The following is a 14,342-nucleotide window of genomic DNA, read 5'->3' on the forward strand; positions in this document are numbered from 1 at the left end:
GCAAGCTCCAATCTTGGTGGATTCTGGTAAATTTTACCTAGGAACCTATCACTAATGTGGCCACAACCTTTGTGTTGACCATACATAACGCTTCAATATATGTAATCCACCCCATCATTGCATTAGGATTAAATCATAAAAGAATGGTGCTCTGTCTTTCCAAACATAGGGCAGGGGCACAAATGGTGAACGGGAGTTGGCAAACTGTAAATTTGCAGTCTTGTGTTACACGAGAACAACAAGGGTTTATTTGCGAAAGTAATCCAATCGATGCTCAAGACATCTGCCTTGACCCTGAACAAGGCATTTGTCACTTTGAAATCCATCCAGACGCTAATCAAAAGACCATACTTCTATATATTGGTCAGGGTTGTGTGTGTTTGAGAACTGCCTGTACCTCTGTAACAATAGACAAGATAATTACAGATAGCAAGAATCATTCTAATTCCTGTGTTTGTAATTTTGTTAAGATTGTTGGGTGTGACTTTTCTTACTTAGCACCAGTCGTATCCCACCAGTTGATAGAATCCAGTTATACATTGTTTTACACATTATCACCTGTACCGACTGGAATGAATCTAACATTGGGAAAACAATTACTGAAACATGAGGATTGGATCAAAATTTTGAAGGAGGTCCAAGGAAATGGGAGAAAAAAACCCTGATAACAATCCATCAAGACACAGAGGAAATAAATAGGGTCCTGAAAAGGGTGAAAGAAGATGCAAGCCAAGACTTGGTGGGATGTACTTTTTGGATGGTCACCTGCTGCGACTGACATTCTAAATAAGTTGAGTCACACCATTGTCATTCTTTTAATACTAGTTTTAGTCAGCCTTGCTTTGTCTGTTACACTGTTTGTTTGGAATGGGAAAATGTTACAGCGACTGACAGTTCTAACTTGTATGTCTACTGCGCTTAAGAATGCACTGAGGGGAAAATTTCAAGCAAAGTATTATCCCATTCCCTTCGAGAAACAGATCATGTATAACGCAAACGACTTTGCCTAGCATTAAAGACAGGGCGGAATTGATAGGCAAACATATAAGATATAGGGAAAGAAACTTCGAAGCATCTTAGTTTATTGTAAACCGCACCATATAAGGGAAAAGCTTAGTTCATTGCAATTCACACTGCCTGTTAGTAGGGTCCTTGAAAGCTCTCACCTCAGCTTCTCCAGATTGTTATCTAAGACACTTGTCTGTCCCTGAAAATGGAAAAACACTGTGTTTGAGCATCCCCTGCCAGAGCCACTGGGGCTTCCCAGGAGAGGCTCCCCTAGGAAGAGACGGCAAAAGCTGCTGCTTTGGGCCACCCTGCGTGGCAGCTCAAGAGCCTCAGCTGGACCCAGCCCCCGGCAGCAGCGCTCCCTCGCAGGACGTGCCGGCCCCACCACAGTCCCCCACCTCTGACTTTCTCTGTGTTCCTGACGTGCACCAGGTTCAGCCAAAAACAATAGCTGCAGCAGAACCAAGAGGCATTGATTGGAGCGGGGTGGCCAGCGATCCCGGCAGGTGCAGTCTCCTGGCCGTTCCAGGGGTGGAGGGGACCAGGCTGGGTCCCAGGCGTGCTCGGTGCCCCGCAGCCCTGTCCTGTTCCCCCTCAGTGCTTCAGGGAGCACCCAGACCAGGCTACACGGGCTGGGAGGCACCTCTCCATCGCTCCCCCTGCACGGCTCTCCCCTCCGGCAATCCCCAGTTGAGGCTTGGGAATAGCTGCGCTCATCTCCCGCCGACGGAGCGAGCCACTTGCTCCCATGGCTGGAGCATCACCTCGGCCAGGACGCTGCTGGTCTGACTGGGAGGCCAAAAGCCAGTGCCGGGCATGGCTGTGCTCAGGAAGCGCTTGGGCCACGTCCTGGCCCCAAAGGAAAGCTGGAAGCTGGCATGCAGCACAGCTGGGCTGTCGCCTTCCCAGGTTTGCTCAGGAAAACTCACTGAGAAATAACACAAATGCCACAAGCAGTATTTTCAAGAGCTGCTCTCGCTGCAGCACTGTCTCTTTTCTGGAAAAGAGGGAGTCCGGTGGCTGTCAAGGGCCCAAGTCTCGGGTAAAGCCTTTCCAGGTGCATTTCCCTCCCGGGGCTGAAAAACTGCTGCTGGCAGTGAGGTGACAGAGCAGCATCCAGGAGGAACGGGATTCCTCTCCACGCCGTTCAACACTGCCAGCAGCTCTTCCCCAAAGGAAGGGCTTCAGGAGCACTGTCCAAAAGGAAAGGAAAACAATCCGGGTAAGTGAAGAGGTGGAGAAAATGAAGCTTGCTTTGCCACAGCCTCTCCGGTGTGGCCCTTTCTCTCTCTTTGGCTGGGAAGCAGGTCTGTTCTCCCTTGATGTCACACAGATCTTGTGTGGCAGTGCGTCTGCTGAGGGGCTTTTGCTCTTCGCTCTGCTGGGAAGCAGCCCCAGCACGAGCCGTGCCCGAGCTTCGGCACCAGAGTGGGAGCCCTTTGGCTGCTAGGTGGAGAGCACCCTCTGCTCTCCCCTGGGCTTGCATTAACCCTCAGACATCCCCATTCTCACCAGCCCACAGCAGGAATGGGTCATGCATACACGGCAAAGAAGCTGTTCCTCAGGCGGCTCATGAGGGAGGTGAGGGCACGGGCCACTTGGTCCTCGATGCTGCAGGCTGGCCCTGGGCAAGGAAACCAGAGCAAAGTGAGTCCCATCTCCAGCGAGCCCGGCTGGCAGCACAGCCCCAGCCCCTCCCAAGGGGGACTTGGCCACCCCAGGCCTTTGCTCCACAACCCTGCCGGACGCTTCTGCGATGCTCCGCATCCCACAGAGCGGCTTCGGCCACAGCCCTGCTCCCAAACCAAGCCCACACCCCGGGCACGAGCTCCCTGCTTCCTACCCATTGCGGTTCCTGCTCCGCAGGGCATAAGGCCATTGCCCCTGGGCCCTGCTCCGAGGAGCCTTTCTCCTTGCCATTGTGTCAAGGTTGGGCTCCCTGAACACACAGTGTGGCTCTGGGAAGGCACAGTCGGATAGAAAAGCCAGCGAGATCCAGTGCACGCTGCACGTCTGCCCTGGGCAACAGTGCCACGGCAGTGTCAGGGTGGCTGCCCCGCGCATCCAAAGGTGATGGCCGGCCAGCTGGGACATCGCAGTGGTGATTGTAACATCACATGGGAAGAGCCTATTTGCTCCCCGGGGGGAGCAGAGCTGCACTGGGAGCCCCTGCCCATGGGACCCTTGAACCCAGCCCCGCTCCCGTTCCGGCTCTGCCTGTGTTGCACCAGCAAGGGAAACCCAGAGAGCTTCTAAAGACAGACTTTGCGGCACGAAATCCCCATTTCACATGACCAGAATCAAAGCCTTCCATTCATATACTCTGAGTGACGGGTGATAGGAGACGAGGGGAACAGCCTCAAGCTGTGCCAGGGCAGGCTCAGATTGGACATTAGCAACAAATTTTTCACCGGCAGGGTCATCAGGAACCGTCAGAGGCTGCCCAGGGAGGTGGTGGAGTCCCCATCCCTGGAGGGGTTGAACACATGGGTGGATGAAGTGCTCAGGGATCTGGGTAAGAAGTGGACAGGACCGGTTGGAGTTGATGATCTCCAAGGTCTTTTCCAACCTAATGATTCTATGATTTCTTCCTCTGACCCTGGCCATTCCCCCCATATTATTACAATAGAGGAAGACTGGAAAGTCAGCTCCCAATTTCCATATTAACTCCCTCCCTGCAGGTCCCTGCAAGGAGAGGAAACAGATGTACAGCAACTCCATTTGCTTGTGGCCTTCCTGGGAGCAGGCAAAGTTCTGGCAGGTCCAGCAGGCAGCTTGCTAGGCTTGGGCGGAGCTTCGTCAACCTTTGGATTTGGGATAAAGCTCCAGCAAGTCAACGCTTATTGCCAGGGAACCGCAAGCAGGATCCCAGCCGATTGGTGACCCTGTGTTTGTCCTGGACTTTACAAACTTGGACCCTCCTGAGGACTTTACAGCCAGCAGCAGGGCTGAGCTTCCTTTTGTTGCCCTCAGTGGGGTTTTCCTGCTCTGATGGTGTTTGGAGATTTTCCAAGTGTGAGATCCATTTCCAAGGGAAGTTTTCTGGGGGAGGAAGCCCCGTAGCTTCGTCCCCACCAGTCCTTCCCATCCTGTCCCTTTAGCTTCCTTGGGATGGACCAGGAACCCTGCTGACTGTGCCGGAGAACACTCTCGGCACCCTGGGATGCCTGCTCTCAGCCCCATCTCTCAGGAGCTCTGAGGGAATGCTCCTGTGTCCCGGTTTATCCCCACCGTCCCGGTCATGTCAGCGGCAAAACCTGGGCAGCTTTTAGTCCCAAACACCCCCACCCCAGGAAAAGGGAAAGGAGAGAAAGGGAGCCTTGCAGGTTGGAAGCAACGTTAAACCTGTTTTAGTGGGACGGAAAGGAAGCAAGCAGAATCACAAAAAGCTTTAGGTACAAGGTAAACCTAGCGATTCTATGGGCTGGGAGAGTGGTTCGTAGGGGTTCTATGATCCTATATTATATATTACGTTATTAAATATTATTCAAATAGCATAATTACACACTATACTTGTTACTATAATTATTAATAGTCTATAATTTATTATCGTAATTAATATAATTATTACTATACCATAACATTGAGGCCCGGGCCCTCACCTGCCCCGTCGCTGCGCTCGCACCGGAAGCGGCTCTGCCCCACCGCCCCTTCCGGCCCCGCCCCTCCCGGAGCACCTCCTTCCCCCGCCCGAAGTGCCCGGCCGGAAGCGGCCGCGGGGCGGATGCGAAGCAGTGGAGTGGTGCGCGCCGCCGCCCCGCTATGTCTCAATGTTGGAAAACTCTAGTTTGTCATACTAAAATATAGTCGAATAACTAATGGTTCTAACAATTCTATTAAATATAGGTAAAAAACTAACTACTCTGTTGAAATTTCGCTTGCTCCAGGGTATAGTCTCGAGGTATCCTTATTTGGGAAGGGATGCTGAAAACTCTTGCTGAGCTAGAAGAAATCTTATCCATGTTAACAGGACATAGAGTTAGTATCTTTATCTAATACAAGCAGTAAACTTGCAAAAAGCTAACAGTTTGCATAAAAATGTAAAGAATGCTGAAATCCAACCAGTCCTTCGGGAGGTTGATGATCTGCCAGAAGCCCAAAGGTGAAAAGGACAGTATGAGGAAGATGAGTTACTTCATCCGAGGAAGAGTATTTTCTTCATCCCCACGACCACCGAAAGAGGGTGCGCCAGCGCAGTAAGGGTTAATGTTGCAAGACTGGCTGGAGCAATCTTGAAATGAATATGTAACAAGTTAGGCGGAGACCTTTTGAATATGTAACAGATTGAGCAACACTTTAAGGATAAATGGCGAACGCGATGTGACGGTCTTTGGAACCAGATTTGGGTGCGTACCCCTGGTTCCCGGGGCCTCGAAATAAAGCACCACATATAACCTTCTTCGTATGGTTATGTGTTTGTCTCTACGCTAACACCATGAAGAGGTTTGCTTTGACAGTTTTGCAGGCACCTCTCTGGGAAGGTGGAAAAACTGCAGGGGATTTGGAAAGAGTATTTTCCCCTCCAAGACCCAATGTGGGATCCAAACAGATCCAAATATATAGAAACATTACAGGCATATTGGGGTGGATTTCAAAGAGAATGGAAAGGGCCATTCCCAAACAATGAAACAAGGTTCCTCTGAGTCATCGTCTGAATTCCTAGATCGACTGAGGGCTGTGATGCGCTGCCATACACTGCTGGATCTTGGGTCAGAGGTAGGAATGCAACAGCTAGTTTCTTTGGTTCTGGGCCAGTCTAAAAGAAGAACAGTGAAGGAAGACTGACGGGGAGCTGGGGAATCCAGGGGAAGAGGAAAAGAAGGTAGAATTTTTAGTTGATACAGGGGCAACATAAACAGTTTTGAACCAAGCTTTGATGCCCCTAGGAAATGACTATGTCATGGTAAAAGAGGCAGCTGGCCAAAGTGAAAACGCGTATTTTTGTGAACCTCTAAGTTATAAACTGGGAAAATAATGGGGCATCCACAGATTCTTGTATATGCCCAACTCCCCGAACGCATTTTTGTGGAGAGACTTATTAGGACATTTGGGTGCAATAATTAAATTTGAAAAGGGAGAGATTACTCTGGAGGTAAATGACCAGCAGTGTATACAAATAATGAGTTTATCCCTAGCCAGGGTTCCCACAGAAAGAAAAAATCGGTGAAGAAATCACAAACCGGGTATACCCTGAGGTATGGGTCACCGATGTGCCTGGCACTTATGGGCTTTAAATAAAATAACTGAAGACCTCTACCCGGTGGTGGCAAATTCATATATCCTGTTGACTCTATTAATACCTGAACTAACCTGGTTTGCTGTTTTAGACCTGAAGGATGCCTGCTTTTGCCTCCCTCTCCATGAAGCCAGCCAGAAAATATTTGCATTTGAATGGGAAAACCCTAAAAGCGAGCACAGAACTCGACTCACCTGGGTATTTGGTAATTGACTTGCAAAGGATCTTGAGTCCTGGGAAGCCCCACCTGAGGAAGGGAGACTGTTGCAGTACGTAGGTAATATCCTGATTTCCACCAAGACAACGCTTGCATGACCTGGACGGTGGGTCTGTTAAACTTTTTGGGGCTCCAGGGATACCGGGTATCTAAACAGAATGCCCAGATAATGCAATGCGAGGTGATCTATCTGGGCTATGAAATCAGCGCTGGACAAAGAACTTTGGAGCAGACCCAAGAAGAGGCAATATGACAAACTCCGAGACCGCAAACAGTGAAGGGGTTGCGAACTTTCTTGGGGATGACTGGGTGGTGTCGGCTATGGATCTGTAACGATGGGCTGCTTGTTAAAGCTCTGTATGCACTAACCACTGCCAAAAAGAAATACATTCAATGGAGCAAAGAGGCTGTACAAGACTTGGAACAGCTGAAGAAAGCCCTGATGTGGGCCCTGGCCTTAGGACTCCCAGATGTGAGTAAGCCATTTTTCCTTTTCTCTGATGAGAAGCAAGAGATTGCCCGAGGGCCTGGTTGTTTAGGAGCGGTTGCAACCATAGTGCTAAACATCCAGGAGATGTGAAGATTGACCTTGGGCCAGAAAATGACTGTGTTAGTGTCCCATACAGCATCTGCAGTACTGGAAGTGAAAGGTGGGCACTGGCTTTCTCCACAAAGGTTCCTTACATACCAAGCTATACTGGTGGAACGTGATGATGTGGGAATTGTGGTCACTAACATCATCAAGCCAGCTTCTTTCCTCAGTGGAAATAGAGGAGAACCAGTGCACCGTGACTGCTTAAAGACCATCGCGGCCACATGCTCGAGCCGTTCAGACCTGAAAGACAGTCCCATGGAAGAGGCGGAGAGCTGGTTCACGGATGGGAGCAGCTATGTCTTAAGTGGAAAAAAGACATGCCGGGGCAAAAGCATCAAGCATGCAGAGGGATTCTGAGAGTGCCAGAAACAGTCCAGCTACCTGAGAAAGCAACAATCATGCCCATCCAGGTGCACCAGAAAATGAATTTGGAATTGGAAAGAGGAAATGAGCTGATGGACAGAGAGGCAAAACCGGCAGCCAAAGGTGAGGTAAAAACCGAAGGGGCTTTGGTCCCTGACGGGCGAATCTCCCTAGAAGGTAAGCCAGAATATACCAGGGAAGATCAGAAGCTTCTCACAGACCTGGAAGGGTCGTATTATAAAGAGGGGTGGGCCCCCCACCCCACAGGGGAAACTAATCATTCCCTCTTATTTAACATGGTCTTTGATAAGGGAGGAACACAGGAAGAGGCATTGGGGGGCAAAAGTCCTATATAAACTCCGAATTAAAGAGATTGCAGCTAGAAATTTATGCACCACTGTGAGACAAGTGACTGAGCAGTGTGACCTTTGTCTCCAGACTAATCCCAAAATTACCGCAAACCAGAAATGGGCCAAATTGGAAGAGTCAATGGGCCTGGGAACTGTGGCAGATTGATTTTTCGGAACTCCCAAGAAAAGGGGGGTATAGATACTTATTGGTAGTAACTGATATCTTCTCAGGTTGGCCGGAGGCATTCCCTACTAGAACAGCCAAGGCTCGAGAGGTAACCAGAACATTAATCCAGGAGACAATAGCACGCTTTGGGGTTCCAGCAACCATGTCTCCTGATAGGGGACCACATTTTATCTCAAAAGTAGTACAACAAATCAGTCACTATTTGGGTATGGATTGGCAGCTTCATACCCCATATTGCCCTCAGTTGAGTGGCTGAGTAGAGGAGATGAATCACTTGATTAAGCAGCAAATTGTGAAATTGGGACAGGAAACCAACCTGGCTTGGCTTCAGTCTCTTCCCCTGAGTCTCTTGCGCATATGAATCAGACCAAGGGTAAAAGAAGGACTGAGCCCTTTTGAAATCTTGTAAGGACGACCCTATGGAATAGAGAAAGGGATGTCCACACAAGCTGGGGATGAAATCATGACCTTCTACATGGTGGCATTGGGCAAACAACTTAGAAAAATTGGAAAACCTGGTTGGGACGCAAGGTAGGAGTTGGGATGGACCTGTGCATAGCATACGGCCCGGAAATTATGTATATGAAAAGTCTCTTGCAGAGAGGACTGTGGAACCACAGTGAGTTGACATCCCAAATTACTATCTCAACTACTCCTACAGATAAGAACACACAGACCTGTATTTCAAATGAATTAGACTGTTGGCATAATTTTACATTAGTACAGACCGTTAGGGTGGTTTGGGCCTACGCTACTAGTGGGCTCTCATTCAAATTTAAAATAGATGCCATAGCTGAGCCTGTTGCAACCTATGCCAGCACTCAAGCCCCAAACCAGATCACACAACCTACACCAGCACTCAAACCCAGAATTTATGAGATCGGTCCGTATATAATAAGGAACACGGGCCAACAGCAAATGCTGTTTAACCCGGAGGGGCCTCTTAAACAGGTTGAGTTGCTGATGCAAAACAGTGCCTCAGAAATTCAACCAGCGTGTTGAATTTAACGAACCTCTTACGAGGGATGGACCACCTGGCTATGTAAAAGGGCAACTTTTCAGAGACAACGAAGAGATCTGACAGGTGTTGTGGGAACAGGATTGGGGGTTCTGAATAGCATTGACTCAGAGGTACTAGGGAACAAATTGGCTATCACCACTACCAATTTGTCAATATTACAACAGCCTTTACGATCTTCTCTATTGGCTTTAGGAACTAATCAGTGGCTGTTACCAAAAGTGTTACCAGAGTAGGAAAAGGGGAGGAACAGAACAATGAATTGATAGTAAATGCACTCGGTGTGATCCAAGATAATGTTTCTTTGTCTCTCAGTTGTATACAAGGACAATTATGGATGCAGTCAGTGGCCGCCTTAACTATAAGAGAAGGTAGCGAAGGCACTTTCCCCACCGAAATTCAGAAAATTGTTTGGGACAGTGCCACTGACTTAGAAAGCAAGCTCCAATCTTGGTGGATTCTGGTAAATTTTACCTAGGAGCCAATCACTAATGTGGCCACAACCTTTGTGTTGACCATACATAACGCTTCAATATATGTCATCCACCCCATCGTTGCGTTAGGATTAAATCATGAAAGAATGGTGCTCTGTCCTTCCAAACATAGGGCAGGGGCACAAATGGTGAACGAGAGTTGGCAAACTGTAAATTTGCAGTCTTGTATTACACGAGAACAACAAGGGTTTCTTTGCGAAAGTAATCCTATCGATGCCCAAGACATCTGCCTTGACCCTGAACAAGGCATTTGTCACTTTGAAATCCATCCAGACACTAATCAAAAGACCATACTTCTATATATTGGTCAGGGTTGTGTGTGTTTGAGAACTGCCTGTACCTCTGTAACAATAGACAAGATGATTACAGATAGCAAGAATCAGTCTAATTCCTGTGTTTGTAATTTTGTTAAGATTGTCGGGTGTGACTTTTCTTACTTAGCACCAGTTGTATCCCACCAGTTGATAGAATCCAGTTATACGCTGTTTTACACATTATCACCTGTACCTACTGGGATGAATCTTACATTGGGAAAACAATTACTGAAACATGAGGATTGGATCAAAATTTTGAAGGAGGCCCAAGGAAATGGGAGAAAAACCCTGATAACAATCCATCAAGACACAGGGGAAATAAATAGGGTCCTGAAAAGGGTGAAAGAAGATGCAAGCCAAGACTTGGTGGGATGTACTTTTTGGATGGTCACCTGCTGCGACTGACATTCTAAATAAGTTGAGTCACACCATTGTCATTCTTTTAATACTAGTTTTAGTCAGCCTTGCTTTGTCTGTTATACTGTTTGTTTGGAATGGGAAAATGTTACAGCGAGTGACAGTTCTAACTTGTATGTCTACTGCGCTTAAGAATGCATTGAGGGGAAAATTTCAAGCAAAGTATTATCCCATTCCCTTCGAGAAACAGATCATGTATAACGCAAACAACTTTGCCTAGCATTAAAGACAGGGCGGAATTGATAGGCAAACATATAAGATATAGGGAAAGAAACTTCGAAGCATCTTAGTTTATTGTAAACCGCACCATATAAGGGAAAAGCTTAGTTCATTGCAATTCACACTGCCTGTTAGTAGGGTCCTTGAAAGCTCTCACCTCAGCTTCTCCAGATTGTTATCTATGACACTTGTCTGTCCCTGAAAATGGAAAAACACTGTGTTTGAGCATCCCCTGCCAGAGCCACTGGGGCTTCCCAGGAGAGGCTCCCCTAGGAAGAGCCGGCAAAAGCTGCTGCTTTGGGCCACCCTGCGTGGCAGCTCAAGAGCCTCAGCTGGACCCAGCCCCCGGCAGCAGCGCTCCCTCGCAGGACGTGCCGGCCCCACCACAGTCCCCCACCTCTGTCTTTCTCTGTGTTCCTGATGTGCACCAGGTCCAGCCAAAAACAATAGCTGCAGCAGAACCAAGAGGCATTGATTGGAGCGGGGTGGCCAGCGATCCCGGCAGGTGCAGTCTCCTGGCCGTTCCAGGGGTGGAGGGGACCAGGCTGGGTCCCAGGCGTGCTCGGTGCCCCGCAGCCCTGCCCCGTTCCCCCTCAGTGCTTCAGGGAGCACCCAGACCAGGCTCCACGGGCTGGGAGGCACCTCTCCATCGCTCCCCCTGCACGGCTCTCCCCTCCGGCAATCCCCAGTTGAGGCTTGGGAATAGCTGCGCTCATCTCCCGCCGACGGAGCGAGCCACTTGCTCCCATGGCTGGAGTATCACCTCGGCCAGGACGCTGCTGGTCTGACTGGGAGGCCAAAAGCCAGTGCCGGGCATGGCTGTGCTCAGGAAGCGCTTGGGCCACGTCCTGGCCCCAAAGGAAAGCTGGAAGCTGGCATGCAGCACAGCTGGGCTGTCGCCTTCCCAGGTTTGCTCAGGAAAACTCACTGAGAAATAACACAAATGCCACAAGCAGGATTTTCGAGAGCTGCTCTCGCTGCAGCACTGTCTCTTTTCTGGAAAAGAGGGAGTCCGGTGGCTGTCAAGGGCCCAAGTCTCGGGTAAAGCCTTTCCAGGTGCATTTCCCTCCCGGGGCTGAAAAACTGCTGCTGGCAGTGAGGTGACAGAGCAGCATCCAGGAGGAACGGGATTTCTCTCCACGCCGTTCAACACTGCCAGTAGCTCTTCCCCAAAGGAAGGGCTTCAGGAGCACTGTCCAAAAGGAAAGGAAAACAATCCGGGGAAGTGAAGAGGTGGAGAAAATGAAGCTTGCTTTGCCACAGCCTCTCCGGTGTGGCCCTTTCTCTCTCTTTGTCTGGGAAGCAGGTCTGTTCTCCCTTGATGTCACACAGATCTTGTGTGGCAGTGCGTCTGCTGAGGGGCTTTTGCTCTTCGCTCTGCCTGGAAGCAGCCCCAGCACGAGCCGTGCCCGAGCTTCGGCACCAGAGTGGGAGCCCTTTGGCTGCTAGGTGGAGAGCACCCTCTGCTCTCCCCTGGGCTTGCATTAACCCTCAGACATCCCCATTCTCACCAGCCCACAGCAGGAATGGGTCATGCATACACGGCAAAGAAGCTGTTCCTCAGGCGGCTCATGAGGGAGGTGAGGGCACGGGCCACTTGGTCCTCGATGCTGCAGGCTGGCCCTGGGCAAGGAAACCAGAGCAAAGTGAGTCCCATCTCCAGCGAGCCCGGCTGGCAGCACAGCCCCAGCCCCTCCCAAGGGGGACTTGGCCACCCCAGGCCTTTGCTCCACAACCCCGCCGGACGCTTCTGCGATGCTCCGCATCCCACAGAGCGGCTTCGGCCACAGCCCTGCTCCCAAACCAAGCCCACACCCCGGGCAGGAGCTCCCTGCTTCCTACCCATTGCGGTTCCTGCTCCGCAGGGCATAAGGGCATTGCCCCTGGGACCTGCTCTGAGGAGCCTTTCTCCTTGCCATTGTGTCAAGGTTGGGCTCCCTGAACACACAGTGTGGCTCTGGGAAGGCACAGTCGGATAGAAAAGCCAGCGAGATCCAGTGCACGCTGCACGTCTGCCCTGGGCAACAGTGCCACGGCAGTGTGAGGGCTGCTGCCCCGCGCATCCAAAGGTGATGGGCGGCCAGCTGGGACATTGCAGTGGTGATTGTAACATCACATGGGAAGAGCCTATTTGCTCCCCCGGGGGAGCAGAGCTGCACTGGGAGCCCCTGCCCGTGGGACCCTTGAACCCAGCCCCGCTCCCGTTCCGGCTCTGCCTGTGTTGAGAGCTTCTAAAGACAGACTTTGCGGCACGAAATCCCCATTTCACATGACCAGAATCAAAGCCTTCCATTCATATACTCTGAGTGATGGGTGATAGGAGACGAGGGGAACAGCCTCAAGCTGTGCCAGGGCAAGCTCAGATTGGACATTAGCAACAAATTTTTCACCGGCAGGGTCACCAGGAACCGGCAGAGGCTGCCCAGGGAGATGGTGGAGTCCCCATCCCTGGAGGGGTTGAACACATGGGTGGATGAAGTGCTCAGGGATCTGGGTAAGAAGTGGACAGGTACGCTTGGAGTTGATGATCTCCAAGGTCTTTTCCAACCTAATGATTCTATGATTTCTTCCTCTGACCCTGGACATTCCCCCCATATTATTACAATAGAGGAAGACAGGAAAGTCAGCTCCCAATTTCCATATTAACTCCCTCCCTGCAGGTCCCTGCAAGGAGAGGAAACAGATGTACAGCAACTCCATTTGCTTGTGGCCTTCCTGGGAGCAGGCAAAGTTCTGGCAGGTCCAGCAGGCAGCTTGCTAGGCTTGTGCGGAGCTTCGTCAACCTTTGGATTTGGGATAAAGCTCCAGCAAGTCAACGCTTATTGCCAGGGAACGGCAAGCAGGATCCCAGCCGATTGGTGACCCTGTGTTTGTCCTGGACTTTACAAACTTGGACCCTCCTGAGGACTTTACAGCCAGCAGCAGGGCTGAGCTTACCTTTGTTGCCCTCAGTGGGGTTTTCCTGCTCTGATGGTGTTTGGAGATTTTCCAAGTGTGAGATCCATTTCCAAGGGAAGTTCTCTGGGGGAGGAAGCCCCGTAGCTTCGTCCCCACCAGTCCTTCCCATCCTGTCCCTTTGGCTTCCTTGGGATGGACCAGGAACCCTGCTGACTGTGCCGGAGAACACTCTCGGCACCCTGGGATGCCTGCTCTCAGCCCCATCTCTCAGGAGCTCTGAGGGAATGCTCCTGTGTCCCGGTTTATCCCCACCGTCCCGGTCATGTCAGCGGCAAAACCTGGGCAGCTTTTAGTCCCAAACACCCCCACCCCAGGAAAAGGGAAAGGAGAGAAAGGGAGCCTTGCAGGTTGGAAGCAACGTTAAGCCTGTTTTAGTGGGACGGAAAGGAAGCAAGCAGAATCACAAAAAGCTTTAGGTACAAGGTAAACCTAGCGATTCTATGGGCTGGGAGAGTGGTTCGTAGGGGTTCTATGATCCTATATTATATATTACGTTATTAAATATTATTCAAATAGCATAATTACACACTATACTTGTTAATATAATTATTAATAGTCTATAATTTATTATCGTAATTAATATAATTATTACTATACCATAACATTGAGGCCCGGGCCCTCACCTGCCCCGTCGCTGCGCTCGCACCGGAAGCGGCTCTGCCCCACCGCCCCTTCCGGCCCCGCCCCTCCCGGAGCACCTCCTTCCCCCGCCCGAAGTGCCCGGCCGGAAGCGGCCGCGGGGCGGATGCGAAGCAGTGGAGTGGTGCGCGCCGCCGCCCCGCTATGTCCCAATGTTGGAAAACTCTGGTTTGTCATACTAAAATATAGTCGAATAACTAATGGTTCTAACAATTCTATTAAATATAGGTAAAAAACTAACTACTCTGTTGAAATTTCGCTTGCTCCAGGGTATAGTCTCGAGGTATCCTTATTTGGGAAGGGATGCTGAAAACTCTTGCTGAGCTA

The 14,342-nt window shown here is 50.3% G+C and overlaps 1 long non-coding RNA gene across 1 annotated transcript; it reads right to left on the reverse strand.

Annotated features, from left to right (window-relative positions):
• Positions 1-13,941, reverse strand: LOC128854398 (uncharacterized). Its single transcript, XR_008453465.1, has 3 exons — positions 13,356-13,941; positions 4,585-12,041; positions 1-2,632 (listed from the first exon to the last, which is right to left on the reverse strand). It is a non-coding gene; the product is annotated as an uncharacterized LOC128854398 (long non-coding RNA).
• Between the last annotated feature and the right edge of the window lie 401 nt (positions 13,942-14,342).

This window comes from Cuculus canorus, chromosome 24 (assembly GCF_017976375.1).
Source record: "Cuculus canorus isolate bCucCan1 chromosome 24, bCucCan1.pri, whole genome shotgun sequence".
Lineage (NCBI taxonomy): Eukaryota > Metazoa > Chordata > Aves > Cuculiformes > Cuculidae > Cuculus > Cuculus canorus.